The following is a 5792-nucleotide window of genomic DNA, read 5'->3' as shown; positions in this document are numbered from 1 at the left end:
GTATGTATATGAATGTATATTCATGTGTATGTATGTATGTATATAGGCGTATGTATGGGCATATATATTTATGTAAACTTACTGCAAAGCCATGAATATTTTAAGTTCTTTATGTATTTTGTTGCTGTGTTTTGTCATGTTCTTTGCAGGTGAACAGACAGTGGCCGGGTTTTTTTCCGTGTGCTCTCTTTGTGTATATTTCTTATATTTTGGAGTCTTGCTTTGTCTTTTATTTCTTTCTATCCTATTAAAAAATAAAAATAAAAAAAATAAAAAAAAAACCCTACACTAGATAGTCACTAGAATAAATATTTCATAATAATGGTGTGGAGAGGATGGCTGTAAGGGGAGAAGGGAGGCCATCTAAAAAAAAAAAAAAAAGAAAATGTATACTTTGTTTTTGTTTAAGTTTCCATGTGGGCTGTACACCACTATGGTACAAAGATGGTTTTATGGGTCATTTTTGATCAGTGAATTATGAAAGCATTTAAACACCAGAAAAAGTTCAAAGGCCTACACCCCCCCCCCCCCACCCACACACACACACACTTTATCTGCAACTAACCCTCCACACACCCCAAAACCCCCCCCCCCCCCCAAAAAAAAAAAAAAAAAAACATCTCCTACATAATAAAAGCTAATTCAGTATAGAGGATATAAAAGTACCCCTAGTTGGTTCCTTGCTGAAGCCATGAGTAGACGTTTCACTGCCCAACAGGTCCTGGATGAGATATTTTCAGGAGCTCAGGAGGAACAAGAGGATGAAGACATATTGCATTTGAACTCAGAGGATGATGCAGCTTCAGATGAAGAAGAAAAGGAAATCCTTCAAGCTGACCGAGATACATTTTTGTCAAAAAACGACAAAACTGCATGGTCCTCCGACTGGTTGTCAGAAAGCAACCAGGGAAGAACAGCAGCATCAAACATCATAATCCAGGGCCAACAATGCATTTGGCTGCCTATGTCCAGGAAATTTCCTTCACCTTTCTCCTGTTCGTCACACCAGCCATTGAAAAAAAAAAACATCCTGGAGAATACAAATTTGGAGGGTTTCCGGAATTATGGAGAAAACTGGAAAAATATGGATGAGATTGACCTGTGTGGATACATATGGCTTTTGACATTAGCAGGTGTATATAGGTCCCATGGCGAGGCTACATATAGTCTCTGGGATGCAGAGAGTGGAAGGGCAATTTTTTGTGCCACAATGCCGCTGAAAATCTTTCACACTTTCTCAAGAATGCTGAGATTTGCCAACCGTGAGTCAAGACCAGCAAGGTGTGTGACGGACAAACTGGCAGCCATCAGAGAGGTCTGGGACAAGTGGGTTGAGCGTCTGCCTACAACCCTCTACAACCCTGGGCCTGAAGTCACAGTAGATGAGAAGTTGGTTCCATTCAAAGTTTTTTTTTTTCTTCATATATGCAATGTTACTTACCTGAAATATATATATTTTTATTTTATTGTAATGTAACAATCTTGATTCATGCAGTTGTCTGTGACACTCACACTCAGTGATTGTAATCTCTTTTTTTATCAAGAGGTCAAAAATATGGCATTGAAATATGGGTGGCCTATGATGCAAAATCCAGCTATGCATGGAATATGCAAGTGTACACGGGGAAGCTGCTGGTTGGAGCACCAGAGAAGAACCAGGGGATGCAGGTTTTGCTTGAATTGACAGTTGGACTGAGGGGGCACAATTTCACATGTGACATTTTTTTTTACCTCCTATGAATTCGGCCAGCAGCTCCTGAAAAGGAAGATGACCATGGTTGGCACTATTCGAAAGAATAAGCCTGACCCCCCACCCCCCTTCCACCGCACTCCTCGCAACAAGATTTAGAGTGGTCTAATCATCAACGTTTGCCTTCACTCCCACCACCACTCTTGTTTCTCATCTTCCAAAAGGGAACAAAAACATGGGCCTGCTGAGTACACTGCACAAGACGGCTGAAATCAGTGGTCGTGAGGACAGGAAGCCAGCCGTCATCCTCAACTATAAATGCAATAAAGGAGGCATGGACAACCTCAACAAGGTTACGTGCAGCTACAGAAGGATGACGGAACGCTGGACCCTGGTCATTTTCCATAACATCATTGATGTGTCCTCATATAATGCCTTTGCGATATGGCAGAAGATCAACTCAACCTTGATGTCAGGGAAAAAAAAAACAAGAGAAGCATGTTCCTTGAGCAGTTGGGAAAGGCTCTTGTCACCCTGTGCATTGAGAAAAGGGAGTGCCTGTCCCGCAAAGAAGTGTCTGCAGACATTGTGGAAGCAGTTCAGGGAGCTGAATCTTGTCCTGATCCACCTGAGGCTCCAGCTGGGTCAGTCAAAAGAAAAAAAGGTGCCAGTTCTGCCCCTTGAAGAAAGACTGCAAGACAAAAGCTGTGTGCTGCACATGTGAGAAATACATCTGCAATTCTCACGTTCACACTTATTGTCCTACATGTGCTAAATAGAGTTGATGTTGACAATTGTTCACAAAATCAAGCAACATTTTCTTGTGTTATGAGAGAAGTATTTTTATAATTCACTTCCCAAAAAATATAAAAGTATAAACTGTTGACAAAAAAAGTTCTAGATTGTTGACTGTTTTTTTTTCCCTTTCAATACAATAAATTCAGAAGGAATTACTTCACATTTATATAATATCAATAATAAACATTTAATGTTAAAAAGAAAACTGTTATGACAGTTGGTTTGTGGTCAAAAAATAATAATGTTCACTGGTGATTGTCTTTTTGTATTGAGTAACAAAAAATACATGATGAAAAAATGAATTAAATTGAGTTGAATTTATAAATAACATGTTGTTTCATCATGCAAAAAAGATTTTGGACTTAAAATTCAGTCAAGCTGCTTTATTTTGAGGCTTTGGTAGGGTGGGCCATTATTGACCCATAGGACAAGGGGAGTAAATAGAATGTTAAGATTGCACAACTAAGAATACGCTAAGCACTAATAGCGCAAAAACAATACGCCGAACAACAGCAGTACGAACATGACTCTAAGTGAGCAGAAGAGTACGGATGAATACAGCAGCATGACATATATCAGCAGCATGGATAGTCAGGAGCACATATCAACAAAGAGACACTACAGTGATTTTATTTTATTTTTTCACAGTGATAATCCTGATAAGGGATTCATGGGTCTAACAGCTTTAGGGTAGAAGCTGTTCCTCAGTCTAGTGGTTCTACACTTAATGCTCCTCAACCACCTGCATGAGGGGAGCAGGGAAAAAAAGTGTTTTTGTGCTGGGTGAGTGGAGTCCTTCATGATATAGGTGGCACTCTTCCTGCATCTGGAGGTGTAGATGTCTGTGATGGTGGGGAGACTGACTCCAATGGTCTTCTGTGCAGCCATCACCACTCTCTGCAAAGCGTTTCTTTCTTCAGCTGTGCAGCCTCCATGCCACATGTAGTGAGTCACGTGGGTACGTGTCACTTGTTGTATGACAAATATATGTGGTATATATTTATGCATACTTTTCACGAGTTCTTCATTTTTCTGACTGTAAATGCCGTGCATTGAATTTAACAGAAATGTGAACGAGAGACGTTATTATCTTTGACCCATCAAATGAATGGAGTCATTTATTTTCAGAATCAAAGTTTAACATCAAACATTTACATTAATTTGGCAAAATATGAAAATAATAACAGACAGTTTCACAGAAAATGAACTTCAAATCACTCGGCGGTGATTTGAGGACTTTGCTTCAGATATTTCTAAAATATCTGTACTAGTTTTGTGAGAGAGAAAAGAGTTTAAGATGAAATGGAGATTATCTTACAGAGAACTATGTGAGGGAATTTAATCTGTTTGACCAGAAATTGCACGCTCCGTCAGATCTCAGCTTTGCCCACGGTACACTTGGTCGAAGAAGAACTTTTACCTTGTTGAAGTTCATCAGCTCAGTAAGAATCCTTCAGACTCTTTCCAGCGTCTCCGTTGAGAACTGCTAAAATCCTTAGAGAGTCGTGCGTGGGTCGTTCAAACAGAAATTATAATTCCAAACGTCTCTGGATCATCCTGAATTCTCGAATTCTCTTCCATTCACTTCACCATTCTCCATGAATTCTCCATGAATTCTCTTCAGAACTCCTTGAGCACTACATGAGAACTTTTTCATTCTCTATTCCAACTCTCTCTACATGAACTGGGAAGTTGCCACATTTTATTTGGGTCGACTTCCGGTTCAATTTAGAGCTTTCTGATTCGTGGATGTACCAGAAAGAGGTGTGGTTTTTTTGACGTAAGTTATTATCAAAAGTCAAGGATTGTTTTCAACATACAGAAAAGATTATTGCAGTCGACCAGACTTCGTGGAGTCTCACACTTGGTAATCTTTTCAAATAGTAAAACATGACATTTCTTCTTCAGTAAACATTTAGTTGACCGAAGCTTCAACTTTCACATACTTACGACTTGGATCATTTCAGACAGAAAATCAAGAAATGCTTATTAACCTGATTTCTCCTTTGAATGAGGAATAAAAATCATTACTTACTGTTTATGTAAAATAAAGATGAGTAGTTCTTTTCAACCTATAAGCATTGAGTGAAACTAACACAATTTGATTATCAAAACATTTGTAAGACAGTAATGATTATAGAGGATTGTCCTTTCTGCTTGATTAATTCAAGAAAGAAAGCCATCAGATGGCTCAGACTTATTCAGATCAATGAAAATAACAGTCTCTGTCCATCTGGTAGATTTGAGGTCATCTAGTTCACTACAGTCCCCCCTTTGGAAATCATCACCTGTCCATGGGGATGAATTCCAACCGTGAACTTAGACCTTCAAATGTCCTTGAGCTTGATGTAATCCAGCGAGGAAACAAAGTCAAGGTAATTCCACAATGTTCTTGGTATTCCATTGTGTTGATTATAATCCCATATCGTCTCGATAATTCCATTGTAGCAATGCTTTAACCCCTTGGAAACAGAGTCTGTAATCCATTGGAAAAAGTCATATAATCCACAACGGTAAATCCATAGCGATTGGAAGTGTTGATTAATCAGCATACAGAGGGGTACCCTTGGATTGAACTGAAGAAGCGGCCACTGGATGAAGAGTGGAGACCAACGTCAGGATTGCAGGTCGCCTCCAGCGAAGGTTGTCTCCAGCGACGTCCAGCCTGTGCCGTTCTGGTTCAATGTGTCATGCAATTATGTGGTTTAAGGTGGGCTTATGAAGGGGATTTTACATAAGGCCTTAAACTATATGCATCTGGTGTGTAAGCTATTATGGTTGGGAACAGCTACAACTACCAGTTAAGGGGTGGAGAATGCTGAAAAGGGGTACTACAGGGGTTTATGCCTATAGAAAAGTGTTCCAAACTATTTTTCCATTTCTAACTTGGTTTAAGTTAGCTTTACATGGTAAAATATAGTTTGGTGTAATTGTCTGTTGTCTTTTTAGACGAACGACTTGAGATTGGGTGTTTGGTTTTCCCATAAATGTTTTGGAAGTCTATGGCGAGACTTATCAAAAAGAATTAGCTATCCCCCCGAATAGAATTGTTCGAGTAGGTTCGGCTTAAGCGTTGTGAGATCAATGTAGATTATGGTACTCAAGGTAGCAATAATATACATTGACTCCGCAAAGATTGCAATTTAGTGAATGAACTGCATGTTGGCATGGTTAAAGGCTTCTTAGTCTCTAACTTACTACACAACAAAATTCATTCTTACCTCAGAAACAATACCAAAATCAACTAAACAACGTTCCAACACCGACAAGAGTAGTGACTAAGCATCTAGAAACATCGTTTCAC

The sequence above is a fragment of the Nematolebias whitei genome, chromosome 6 (assembly GCF_014905685.2).
Source record: "Nematolebias whitei isolate Nwh7 chromosome 6, NemWhi1, whole genome shotgun sequence".
NCBI classification, from domain to species: domain Eukaryota; kingdom Metazoa; phylum Chordata; class Actinopteri; order Cyprinodontiformes; family Rivulidae; genus Nematolebias; species Nematolebias whitei.
This window is presented reverse-complemented; position numbering follows the sequence as displayed.